At 38.2% G+C, this 14,461-nt stretch overlaps 1 protein-coding gene across 4 annotated transcripts in view; it reads left to right on the top strand.

The window, feature by feature from the left end:
* Window positions 1-14,461, top strand: part of ATP2B1 (ATPase plasma membrane Ca2+ transporting 1) — a 133,515-nt gene that overhangs the window by 40,431 nt on the left and 78,623 nt on the right. The window lies entirely within an intron of this gene.

Raw genomic sequence — 14,461 nt, 5'->3', positions numbered from 1 at the left:
TAGTATACTATTTTTCTTTTTCCTTTTTTTAAAAAAATTAATTATTTTTGGCTGCATTGGGTCTTCGTTGCTGCGCGCGGGCTTTCTCTGGTTGTGTTGAGCGGGGTCTGCTCTTTCTTGTGGTGCCCAGGCTTCTCATTGCGGTGGCTTCTCTTTGTTGTGGAGCATGGGTTCTAGGCGCTTGGGCTTCAGTAGTTGTGGCACACGGGCTCAGTAGTTGTGGCTTGCGGGCTCTAGAGCGCAGGCTCAGTAGTTGTGGCGCACGTGCTTAGTTGCCCCGTGGCGTGTGGGATCTTCCCAGACCAGGGCTCGAACCCCTGTCCCTGCATTGGCAGGCGGATTCTTAACTGCTGCGCCACCAGGGAAGCCCTAGTATACTATTTTTCCTCTTCTCTTTACATTTACTCTCTTACTTGCTCAGGCTAGCATTGAACATATGAATGATTATTTGTAATTCCTTGACTGGTAGTTTACATGGTGTATTTTCTATTTAAGCTATTAAATCAGTGTTTGCTGCTCATTGTACATTCTGTGTATGATATCCTAGATCATGGCCATTAACTTTAAAATGTTCACAGTTTCGGGGCTTCCCTAGTGGCGCAGTGGTTGAGAGTCCGCCTGCCGATGCAGGGGACGCAGGTTTGTGCCCCGGTCCGGGAGGATCCCACATGCCGCAGAGCGGCTGGGCCCGTGAGCCATGGCCGCTGAGCCTGCGCATCCGGAGCCTGTGCTCCGCAATGGGAGAGGCCACATAAGGATACTGTGGGTCAGTACCAAATTTGGCAAATTCTTCCATTGCACTAGAATTTCAATGTAATGCTGATAGATCAAAGTCAGAATGTCTGATAATTGAAGGCAAATACGTCACCTTTATAATGCTCAACTAACATCCACAGGATTTAGGAAAGAAAATAATCTGTAGGCTACTCTGACAAATTAGCTAATTCCCCCTAGTGTTTTCTGGTTCTTGTCCATTTACAGTATGTGAATTCTAAATGGTTATAATCGTTGGATAGATATAGCTCTGTATTTCCGCCCTGAATATTGTGCCACAAAGAGTTTTCCAGGTTGCTGTTTAGTTTTCTTTCTTTTTTTTTTTTTTTTTTTTTTTGCGGTACGCGGGCCTCTCACTGCTGTGGCCTCTCCCATTGCAGAGCACAGGCTCCGGACGCGCAGGCCCAGCAGCCATGGCTCACAGGCCCAGCCGCCTCGCGGCATGTGGGATCTTCGCGGACCGGGGCATGAACGCCTGTCCCCTGCATCAGCAGGCAGACTCCCAACCACTGCACCACCAGGGAAGCCCGCTGTTTAGTTTTCTTAATCATTATTTTTAAGTTTTGAAGAACCTTCAACAATTAATCATCTAATTTTAATTGTGGGAAGAAAACCTTTTTTCTGTCTCTGGGGTGTCACTCGACTATCCTTTTCTAAAGTAGATCAATCTAGTTTGTAGATCAACTGTTAGAAAATTCTGGATGTGATCCAGGCCTCTTGCTTTTTAATTCTTAAATGCTGTTAGGTGTCATTATACATAAGGACATCACATTCAAATATTGAATTTGTTGTCTTCACTTACTTAACGAGTATGTATTATGTGCCTTCTATATCAGTAGACTGACTTAAGTATTATACAGTGTTCACTGCACATGACAGTTTATTGGAAACTAAAAATGTGTTACCGCTAATATAACAAATAGCTATGGTTTATTAAGTACTTACTATTAAGTGCCAGGCTCTAAGACATTGGGATGATTTCTAAGATATTTCATGTATTAATTCATTAAAACCTCTTCAGAATTATGAAGTAAATGGTGTTATCCCCATTTCACAAATGAGGAAGCTAAAACACCAGGTAAATTGCCGAAGGTCACCCAGCAAGTACAGAAAAGTGCTGAAATGAAATCTAAGAAGTTGTGGACCTACCATCACTGTAGTCATGATTCCCTGGTGGGCCAGGCATCCTCTTGAGTGCTGAAATAATCTCTGCTTCTCTGGAACTGACTGTTTCATGTGCCAGCACCTGAGACAGGCCTTACTTAAAGGACCAGTATCTTCAATGCATTGCCACATGTTTTCCAGTTCAGTTCAATTACCCTGTATTGAGCCATTTTTGTGGGAAGGTGTTGTAGCTGTAGGTGGTCACTAGGAGATTCAGAAATGAGCAAGACCAACCTGTCCTCAGAGCTTACATTTTAATCAGGAAGAAAGTCATGTACACAAGTAATTGTAGTACATATTGAATGTTATAGTGGCTCAAAAACTACAGAAGCAGAGAGAAGTAGACTAGTAATTCCACGTCATGGTGTTGAAGAAGGGAGGGCATGTTAACTGTTCCTTGAAGGAGAAGTTAGTAGAAAGGCAAAGGGAATAAGCCAGCTTTCATTAGGAAAAATGACGCTAGGAGATTATTTGAAACTTGTCCAAAGAAAAAGAAGGTGGGGAACCTGAGAGTGATACTGAAACAAATGATGAGAGGAGTGGTGCTGATTTGGTACATGACACCATGCTGAAGCCATCAATATCCACATTTCTTCTACTGAAGACCTCTACAGAGGGGAGATGCTTATAGGCTAGATGCTGCCCAGTGTCTTATCACCATCTTAAAAGTACTCCTTCCTTTTGATCTCCTTCCTGGTTCCTTCATTTTACTTTTTGCAAGTGCTGTGAAAGTGTTCTGACCTTTTCAAAGGGTGATGCAAGTCTCTCATTAGTTTCGGAAGATGATTTATAAGAGTTTATAAGAAGATTTATAAATCATTTGTATTAAGAAATTATCATAAAGAAATAGGAAGTCAGGAGCTTTTGAAATCTGCATGTTTTCTCCCAAGTACTATATTAATATTAACCTGAAGTTTTGGGGTGTGGGGTCGTTTGTTTGTTTTGAATGTGTGTGCCTGATTTTTAAATAGTCTGTGAGAGGAGCTTGAGGATTCTAATTGCTTTGATCTTCCACAATTTAGATGGACTCTTACCCGTTTTTATTCTAGTGAACAGTTAAGCAATTTATTAGCCTCTGTAAGAGCTATGAAAGGAACACAAGTTGTGGCTACTCCCTCAGAAAGCTTAAGTTGTATTTAAGAAGAGAAGATAAACTTTTAAGAAACCTTCCAAGGGTATAAGTAGATAGTGTTTTTATCATGGGATCATCTCTTTCCTGTGCTGCCTCCTTATTCTCTTGTGCTTAGGTATGTCAAACTATCACTCACACGTCTGTTTTCAGCCCTTTCATCACCTCTCCCTACCCTGCCTCAATCTAGGTGTGTCCTAGACAGTGAAGCCTTTCTCAAAGCCACATCCGCATTAACACTCGTTGCTTTGTGTGCTCACCCAACCTTTCCTGATGCTCTCTACAACACTTAATTGTGTTTGCTTGTATACTTGTCTTTCTTCCTCATTTAGGCCGCAGACTCCTTGAAGAAAGAGACTTGGATGTAGGGCTTACTCAGATATGTTTGGAACTGATAGGAACTTCAGAGAAAACAACAGATATGGGGAGATAAGTGTAATAATATTGGTGATTGAGTTAGATTTGCTGCAAGATACTCAAATGTTCATGTCTGTTAACAGTTGAAAACATTGGCCTGGAGCTTGATCAGGTCCTTAGATATAGGTCATGATGTGATATCAGCTGCTCAGAGGCCTGTGGATAGATCCCTGGGTGATAACCTCATTTAGGGTATGGTAAAGATTTAAAAAGCCAGGAAATATGTGGGCTGAGGCGTATTGCTTAGAGACTTGGGAGAACTAAGTAAGAAATACAATGGATAGGAGGGAGGAGTACTGTCAAATGACACAAAATATATAGGAGGCTGAGGACTGAGAAGAAGCCTGAGATTATTAATCACCACAAGCAGCCAACCCGGGAGTGGGAGGATGGATCAAGGTGAGAGCAGATGATCAGGAAGAAGCATTGAGGATAGACCGTATAAGAGGTGGTAAAAGGAAGGGAAAAAAGGGTATCTTGTTTGCCTAACAAAATCCAGGAGACGACTGTTTTGGGTGGGAGGAGGAGAGAATGGTCTTTTATGGGGTCGAATGTATCTGAATATTGAAGTTGAAGGAACCAGTACAAAGTAGTGGCCATGGCTTGCAGTGGCTGTCAAGGAAATAAGGAAGTATGGTCTTGGAGTAGACTTGAGTAGCCTGGAGAGGCAAGAGTTGGAGTAATTTAGGAGACTCCAAATAGAAAAAGGAACATGCTAGGAAGTTAGAGATGTGTCAGTGGATCATATGTTACTGAGAAAAACAAGTTTCTAATGGAACTTAAAATTTTAACTGGCATCGCTCAGCCAGATGGTATGTCTCTTCAAGGGTAGCTAATTAACCAGATGAGTGTAGTATGAGAATAAAAGAGCAAGGGAAGACGGAAGAGCAAAACTGGAGTCTCTGACCATTGGGAAGTAGCTTTCTTAGGGAGGCAAGTATGATCAGAAAGGGTCTTGACTGCCTTTGAGCCTGGAGGTCAGGATATATATACAAGATTCCTTATAGGTGAAGAGAAATAGAAGTTGCATCAGAGAGGAAGTCTTGAAAATAGAACAATGCCAGGTGATAATGACTGTTAATGTGTAGCTCTACCCTTGAATAGCAGTCACAGAGTACAAATCAAAGTCTTGGAATGAAGGTCAGGAACTGTGTGAAACCAGAGAGTTTGAAGGATCATCAACATGATGTGATCGAGTGGTTATGGCTCAACACATCCTCTAATGTCCATATTCTTTGCCCTTTGGTGAGTTAACTGTAAATCAGGTTCTTGCCTAACATCCTCTTAAAATATAGCTTACCTTGTTTTTCAGCCAGATTTTTTGAATGTGTTGCAAAAGTGAGTATTGATTTACTGGGCTGTTCTTTAGTAACCATGGCTGGAAATTGCAAAAGACCATCAACTAATCAAACGGTATAAAGAAAAAGGAGATAAAGGAATGGAAAAGGGTCTTCTGCCCTTAGTTCTGTGTTCCTTCAGTTGTTTAAATATTGGAATAAATAATCCTTGAAATCTAGAGTTTTTAATTAAGAAGACAGAAAGCTCATGTTAAATTTATAGATAAGAGTTATGCTTCTCTAAATATTGCCAACTTTATTTTTGTGAGCTTGTTCAGTGACATAATGAGCATCCTGTTTCCTTAAGCATTTAAGTGTAGGTTCTTGTGAACTGACAGGATAGAAGCTCTTAAGAATTGAGTAGGCTGATAGAGCAGCTGGTGTGACATTCAAGTGTTCATATTGCCTTCTAGCTCCTGAACAGAAGGAAAAAAACACTGTTTTAATTTAGAAATCTTTCTTGACTATAGCTGAAATTCTCAAAACCAGTGAGACTAGAAAATGAGAGAACATTTCGTTCTCATATTTAACTGTAGATAGAATATGTTCTTATATTTGTTGGTAAGCAGCACTGGATTATATAAAATTACTTCTGAGCTTTTCAAAGGCCTTTCTTGCGCATGGAAACGATTATTGTTAGGATGAAAGTTCTTAAAACGCCTAAATAGAACAATAGGACAGGAGAAAACAAAGGACAGTTTATTTCTGGGAGAGAGCAGGAGAAAGGTAGATATCTGAATTGTAGTTCTCTGTTAAATTTGTTAAAATTTAAGATTTTTAGGTGTTTAACTTTACATATGTTCAAAATAAAGCAATGTGTCTTCACGTTTCTTTGAATGAAGGAAATTATTTGCAGTATTTGTATAATACATCAATATACTTGGTATTAAAAATAAAAGCAAAGTAACAGCGTGTTTTTAGAATATGGTGTGCTTTCAGTTATTCATGCAAATTAAGAATAGCATAACAAAGAACCATGAGTAATTTGCTTATATTGTTGTTGGGAAATTTTGGATTAAGGTGATAATCCAACAGTTTGTTCCTTAGTCAGATTTCAGGGCATACTTATTATCTATAATAGTGGTTCTCCAGACCAGCAGCATCAGTTATCACCGTCACCTGAGAAGTTTTTCGAAATGTAAATTCTTGCGTCCTGCCCTGCATCTACTGAATTGCTGGGGATCAGAGATCACCAGCAGTCTGTGTATTAAAGAGCCCTTCAAGTGATTCTCATGCAGACTGAGGTTTGAGAACCAGTCATTCCTAGTTAGGACAACCTTTCCAGAGACACGGGCATCATCAGTGTTGGGAACAAGATGAGTCCAACTGATTTGACCATAAAGCAAAAATGTCTATAGTGAACTTCAAGTAATCTGTGTTTGAGATCATTCACATTAAAATTTTATCATATTTTATGCTTATTAAGTACTCTGGCATAAACAAATAATCTGTGCTGGAAATGACAGTTATCAGAAGAGTAATTGTCTTACAGCCCCAGGGAGGGGGATGAATCACCAGTTTAAAGAAACTGTTCTGCTTTGGGCTGGCATATTTCTTTATAAACTAAAGACTGTGGGGGAAAAGGAGCTGTCCTGGGGGCTAGGATAAGGAAACTGGGTGTTTTTTTTCCACACTTTTACTAAGCCAGACTGCTATTGTGTGGTTTCATCATTTTAATTGAATAGTGAAATTATGAGATAGGAGAGAAACAAAAAAAAATGAACCTTGTAAATGCACATGCAAATAAACTGATCTCATGCTCACTAACTAAAAACAGATGGAAACAGTTATGGTCAGGATTACAGTGCCACCCAATCCCTCTCCACTGACTCCCTTGACAATTTCAAGATGAAGAAGCAGTGAAAAATGAGAACAAGCAACCAGAGGTGGCACTGTGGTGGGAACAAGAGTCAACATCAGAGAAATTGAGGCAACAGTACATTTCAAGAGTGAGGTAGTGATTAACAGTAGCAAAGGTTGCCAGTAGGTCAGATAAGAGGGACTAGCTGTGTCTTTAGATTTAGGAACAAGAGAGGTCAGTGGTCACCTTGAAGAGTAGTTTTGGTGCAGCCCAGAAGCCGCTGGTTTGAAATGGGGTGATCTGTGAGTAGGAGATAAAATAGAAATGGCAAATTTAAGAGAGGGTGATAGCTAGATGTGGGATGGAGGATTTTCTTACCAATCTGCCTTTACAGGTAAGATTTTTATATCTTAATTCTTTAGATCTTATTGCTAACTTTATTACCATATTGATTTGGCATAATTTTAAGTTAACATGAGTAATCCTAACAAATTATGTCTCATATAAATATATCATTTATTCTAGGCTTTATGAAGTATTGAAACAGCATTGTGGCTTTGCGTAGCCTTGAGAGTCTAGGACCCAGTTAAGAACCACTGCCATGTTGCAGTCATTATATAATTTATTTGGAAATCTGAATTACCTTTAACTTAACATTGTCTGAAAGAATTTAAAGGAAAGTTTGTATATTTGCATACCAAAGTGGTTTGAAAACTCCTTGAAGGCTATGACTTTCTCTTAACAAACTAAACACCTAGCATATTATTTTAAACATAGCATTAGGAGTTATGTTTTGCTCTGCTGTTTGAATTGTCATTGATTACTAATGTAAAACCTGTTTTTCAAATTGATTTTTAGCTAAGGTTCAAACAGGAATGTTTCCATTCAATAAACATTGAGCACCTACTATATTCCTCACAGTGCTGGGGTTAAAAATAAATGGCACAAATCCTGCCTTGAGTTCACAGTTCATTGGGGAAGACAGAGAGGTAAACAGATCATTGCAGCTGTCTGTTAACGAAATTGAATTATTTGTAGTTAGGTGGATGGACCTAGAATCTCATGCAGAGTGAAGTAAGTCAGAAAGAGAAAAACAAATACCGTATGCTAACACATATATATGGAATCTAAAAAAAAAAATGGTTCTGATGAACCTAGGGGCAGGACAGGAATAAAGACACAGACGTATAGAATGGACTTGAGGACACGGGGAGAGGGGAAGGGTAAACTGGGATGAAGTGAGAGTGTGGCATGGACTTATAAATACTACCAAATGTAAAATAACTAGTGGGAAGCAGCCGCATAGCACAGGGAGATCAGCCTGGTGCTTTGCAACCACCTAGAGGGGTGGGATAGGGAGGGTGGGAGGGAGACACAAGAGGGAGGAGATATGGGGATATATGTATACGTATAGCTGATTCACTTTGTTATACAGCAGCAACTAACACAACACTGTAAAGCAATTATACTCCAATAAAGATGTTAAAAAAACAAAAAGCTGTAATAGAAGAACAAGTTAGTTCCTCCATTATTCTAATCTACTTGCTTCCCACCCTGAGAGATTTGCTAAAGTGGTCATTCTGAATTTACCACTGGCAGCATCTGTAACTTGCCCTTGAAAGTATTGTACTTTGTCTCTGAAAGAATCTAGTGGATAAGTAACTTACTGAGGGGAGTGGGAGTCATTTTTGCCAACACAGACACAGCCATGGTATTCATGAATTTTTTTGAGACTAATAAATCAGGTGTTGTAGTCTGTGCTTATTTTCCTGCTTAACCGTTCTATGAAACAAATCCTGTTTGGTGAATTTAATCTTATGTAGATGTATCGTTCTTTACTCACCTGATGTAAATTACTTTTCTAAACAAGCTTTATATGCTCTTTTATGCAAGCCAAGCGTGTATGTTTTCTTTAAGCCCCTTAAAACTTGATTAATGCAAGTTCAGAGTAACATTAAAATTAAGTAATCCCTTGGTTCTTCAGAGTGTTTTAATGGAATAATTTGAATATAACAAAATTTGGTAAAAGAAACTTCCCACCACTCACGATCTTGAGGTGTCTACTCTTTGATATGTATGATATTAGACCATCTGCTCTTTCCTCCATTACAGTCAAATATTACATGCTAGTACTTATATATTCAGTAATTTACATTACATTTTTGTCATTTCTTATTAAAATTGCTTTAATATTGTAAAGACTAAATTTTAGGGTATGAGTTAGGTATAAGATTTTTTTTCCTGCAGAGGGTGACTGTAAGGGAGTTGAAAGAGCATAGTACCTCTTGCTTAAGATATGAAGATCAGAGATAAATAAGGCATGTTTTTTGTCTTTAAATAAATGTTCAGTATAACAGGCCTAAATTTAGGCATAGTTTTACAGTCCAGACTCCCTCAGGGAACATTTAAGGTGGCGAGTTTCAGGTTTTTCACTGACTGAGAGTTACTGCTAGTATCTGGTGGGGCTGGATTTCTTAATTTATGAGCTGGTGCTCACTGTCAGTAACATGCCGATAGCAGCTACAGTGAGAAACAGCTATAAAGATGTTATCCCTCTTCTCACAGCTACTTGTCTACAGAGGAATTTGAATTAATTTTTATGTTTAAAAAAAAAAGCTAAGAAAACGGAGATTTTGTGAGTGTTCTTTTTTGAAAGGCTGCAGTCAAAAACTTTTACCCTTTTGTCAATCAAATGGTGTGTCTAATAGCTAGGGTGTCAGTACCCATTTTGAAGTACAATGCCAGTTATTTCCCCTTAGTAGCCTCCTTAAAACCTGTATGTTGTTACGATTTATCCCATGATTTAAATTTTGATCTCTTACTCTTCTTTTTAATGATTTTTGTGAGCATTTAATGCTTGCTCTCTTTTATTCTTTTTGGAAGTAGATGATGATGAGTGTTTGGTTTCAATTGGTGTAAAATGAACAATTGGATTTGATCTTCAACATCCCTTTCAGCTGTTAAAAGTCTATGATTTTTTTCCTTTGTAATCATTTTTCAGCAGAATGCTGGCTTTTTAAAATTTGTATATTGTTGGTATTTTACTTTGATTTAGAAACTTTTACAGTTTTTCTAAGTGAATGAAAATAAGCTGTCTTTATCTTTAGAGGATTTTCCCCCCAAACCCCAGATCCATAATTTGTGTTCCCATAGAACCAGTCATGGACTAAGAACCTTTGTAAATACTATTTTTTTATTTTTAAACATTTACTGAGACATGTAATAGGCCTAGTAAATAGAAATTTGACTTAACAGTTAAATTATTTCAATATATGAATGAAAATTTGAAGATATTTTATTTTACCTTAAGAGAACTGTTTGAATTTTCTTGGGAAAGAATGTATGAAATCAGAAGTAACTTAATGTACTGAAGTAGTTACTGAATCTCTAAACATTAGAAAATTAAAGAGTAAGGTTTAGGACTATAACTTTTTCTGCTGGTTTTGAAATTTCATCCCAAGTTGGGAGTGATTTGAAAAAAGTCAAGATTACTTAGGAATCTTTAGTTGACTCAAAGGACACTTTAAGAGATTAATGAAAGTTTAAATAAAAGGACTGGTTTCTAACAGATAAATTACTTTTGATTTATAACCAGTTTGTGTAAATTCAGGGTTGAAATTAATCAAACGTCTTTCCTAAGCTTATGAACACAATTAGCAGATCTTCAAATTAGATGGTATGTTTCATACACTATATTAAAAGAAAAAAAGAATAAGTTTTCTTGTCTGGGGTATGTTCTCTTTGAAGTAATCTTCCCTAAAAGGAATCTTGATTTTTTAAAAGCTGAACAGTTTAAGATCAATGGGGAATGGAGTGCTGGACAGGAAGTTGTGTACATGTATAAAGCATGCTTATTGCATCAGGACTTATGGTGTTACCTTTTGAATCAGGAATGGATTTTTAAAGACTAGAGTCATCACCAAAAGGGCATGGGCTGTCTTCAAGTATTGAACTCTCTTCCATACATTCTTTTAGTATAGCTCTATCAACTCCAAGCGTAGGGAGTCTAAATGACCGAGGGACCCTTTATTGGTCAGGGTTCTCCAGAGAAAAAGAACCAATAAGAAATCTATCCATATAGTGATATATTATGAGGAATTTGCTCAGGCAGTTACAGAGACTGAGAAGTCCCACTGTCTGCCATCTACAAACTAAAGACCCAGGAAAGCTGGTGTTTTAGATCAGTCTGAAGTCCGGAGAACCAGGGAAGTCAGTGGGTAATTCCCAGTCTGAGGGCAGGGGAAGACTGGACAGTTAGGCAGGGAGGGGTGGGTACGACTTACCATTTCTTCACTATGTTTTATTTGGGCCCTCATTGGATTTGATGATGCCCACCCACATTGTGAAGGGCAATCTGCTTTACTTAGTCTACCCATTCAAATGCTAATCTCATCCAGAAACACCCCTGTAAGCACACCCAGAAATAATGTTTAGCCAAATATCTGAGCATCTTGTGATCTAGTCAAGTTGACATAAAATTAACTGTTATAGATCCATTCCAGTTTGAGATACCTTGTAACTAAGTTCTGCCTCAGCCAAAGATCTACCTCTCCGTAACTTTCTTTCATTTCATTCTAGTTGTGCCCTCCACTACTCCACAGAATATATCTAGTCACTATTCTACACTAAAATTTCAAATGTTTTATGCTATCACTTATATGTGGAATCTAAAATGCAACACAAATGAACGTATCTATGAAACAGACAGACTCACAGACATAGCAAACAGGCTTGTGGTTGCCAGGGGGGAGGCGGGTGGGGGAGGGAAGGATGGGAAGTTTGGGATTAGCAGATGCAAACTATTATGTATAGTACGGGTAAACAACAAGGTCCTACTGTATAGGACAGGGAACTATATTCAGTATCCTGTGATAAACCATAATGGGAACGAATATGAAAAAGAATATATGTATAACTGAATCATTTTGCTATACAGCAGAAATTAATACAACACTATAAATCAACAATACTTCAATGAAATTTTTTTTAAATTTCAAATGTTTGAAAATAGCTATCATGAAATATTGATCCCCTAGACTGAATTTCTTCCACTACTTCAGTGGACTGATTTTCTGACATCTTCAACATTCTGTTTATTATTTTTTATACTATGTTTCTCATGGTAATTCAGACCTGAGGAATGTGAAATCTGGTAGGCCTGTTGTCTATAATACAAATAAAAGTTGGTGCCTCTCTTTTGTTCACCAATCTTTTTGATGTATTCAGTCATCAATGCTTTATCTGTATAGCAGAGCTTCACTTATATTAGACTGTTATCTAAGGATTCTCTTTTCCTCTAGGTTTAGAAATATAGTAAAAATAGCTAACATGTATTTACGATTTACTGTGTGTCAGGCTAATTTCACACTGTTTTACATATATTCATACATTTAGGGAGGTGTGTTATTTGTTATTATGTCTGTGTTTTACAGATGATCCTGTAACATTTAGATGTGTTTGTGCAAGGCAAAGTAGAATTGGTCTATTAAACTCCCTTTGTTAGTTGTTACACTCCTGTCATTGCTGCCTAAGACAGCTTGGGAGTGGGAGGGGAAAGCACTTACATTAATCAACATCAAGCTAAGGCATTCAGAGCTTTGAGTAAACTGAATCTTTGTCTTTGAATATATACTGTTGTATTTCTTGTATGTCGTGTTTGTACAGTTATGTTTTTGGAATTAAATGTAGGAGACCATACTTTTGTACCAATTAAAGTTAGCTTCCCATTCCCACCTGTCTCCGATTCCGATTCTTTCATCTAACGTACTTGCTGACTTACCTAGCTTCAAGTCATCTACAGATTGGAGAAATATAACTTCTATATTTTCACATCACTGAAAAGTTTAGAACAGTCAGGAATTAGGAACCCAGTAATGCATTTAAAAACACCTTTCAGGTGTTCCTCTTATTCTAATACACTTAGTTATAGTAGCATATATTTTCTTGCCTGCAGAAATCTCGTGTTACTATGTAATATTAATAATCATTTTATTTTTAAAATTTATTTATTTATTTTTGGCTGCATCGGGTCTTCATTGCTACACGCGGGCTTTCTCTAGTTGCGGCGAGTGGGGGCTTCTCTTCATTGCGGTGCACGGGCTTCTCATTGTGGTGGCTTCTCTTGTTGCAGAGCACGGGCTCTAGGTGCACAGGCTTCAGTAGTTGAGGCACGCGGTCTCAGTAGTTGTGGCTTGTGGGCTGTAGAGCGCAGGCTCAGTAGTTGTGGAGCACGGGCTTAGTTGCTCCGTGACATGTGAGATCATCCTGGACCAAGGCTTGAACCCGTGTCCCCTGCATTGGTAGGCGGATTCTTAACTACTGCGCCACCAGGGAAATCCCTAATAATGATTTTTAGAGCTCCATATTTCATCCAGCTCCATATTTCATCTCCAAATTTACTTAACTCTGCCACTATATTTCTTGTAGTTTTTCTAATGTGTGATATTTTTGTTGTTGTTATCATTGTTGAGTATAAATAATATCTATACAACCATTCCACAATCTGTAAGTCAAGTGACCTTGTGAAGGAAGGGATTGAATTGTAATATTAACAAAACTGTCTCTTTATGAGCTTCACTCAGTACTAAGACCTCATAGTCATCCTTTTATTTTCTTTTGGGGGCCTGCCCATTCACAGTAAAGCTTATATGTCGGTTGGAATCCATCTTATTCTTCTTTTTGAAGACTGTAACTATTTTTGCCCCACTCTAGTCTTAAACCACCTCTGTCTTTTTATGTATTCCCTCAAAGATCAGTAGTGGTTGGGTCAGAGATGTCATCTCGGGATTCTGGGATAAATTATGTAGGCCTATGTAGATTAGGTATGTGTTTTCCTTAAAATCCCCCTCTTGTGGAGCCTGCGCTTCCACTTAACATTTCTTCCTTAACTTTTCAGATGGAAGGTCAGAATCTTTTAGTGAACGATGAGAAGCAAAGTAGATGTTCTACTGTGTTGTACCTCAATCCCAAATAGCATGTCTCTTGATTGTCATGTTGTAGCTAACAAATGAAAAGCAAAACTTTTTTGTTTGTTGTCTTTGGCATTTTTGTCAATTCACTAGTTAGGTGAGTAAAAGAGTGAAGAGTTGGCAGAGAGGAAAATAGGAGGAGAGGCTATAGATGATCTAGAAATAGACAACAGCCCAATTTATCATTTGTAGGTAATCAGTAATTCAAGCAGTCCACTTTTGGAAAGCGGCTCGTTTGCATTTGGTGGTTTTCCCTGGACCTCTCTTTCTTTAAACAGTGGGGAGACTGAACATGGTTGGTAATCATGTACTTATCAAAGCCTTATGGGTTGCAAAGTCATAGAAAATCCCCAAAAGGAATTTATTGAAAAATTAATGAAAAGATGATGGACAGGACAGACTTTAGGCATTGATCGACCAAGGGGCTCAAATGATCTAGCACTGACAGACATACGTCCTCCCTCCCTCCCTTTTAGATCCTTTCTCAGAGGCTTTCCACATCTCAGATTTAAGTTCAGTAACAGGAAACAAGTCTCTGTTCCAGAGTCACAGCAGATGCCTTGTTGTCACCTATGTATTGGTCTTTCTTGAGTCACATGCACATTACTGAACCCATCATCCTTATGGTCAGGGGAATGTCTGGATATGGGGATGAACCACATTGAGAGTTGGGGAAGGGCAGATCCCCAAACAAAAAGTGAGGCCATTGCTGAGAAATGGGGGAGAAGGATGAGCTGATGTGGCAGACAGCAAATATCCACTATAATGTCTATTGAATTCTGTTTTTATTATATAAATTGGTACATTTGGTGTTGTTTGTATTTTAACCTACAAAAATTTCCATTTCAATCTAATAAACATGAAGACTTAA

The sequence above is a fragment of the Grampus griseus genome, assembly GCF_964374135.1.
Source record: "Grampus griseus genome assembly, chromosome: 11".
In the NCBI taxonomy this organism is placed as follows: domain Eukaryota; kingdom Metazoa; phylum Chordata; class Mammalia; order Artiodactyla; family Delphinidae; genus Grampus; species Grampus griseus.
The sequence above is the reverse complement of the archived record's forward strand: the minus strand, read 5'-3'. Positions and strand labels throughout refer to the sequence as shown.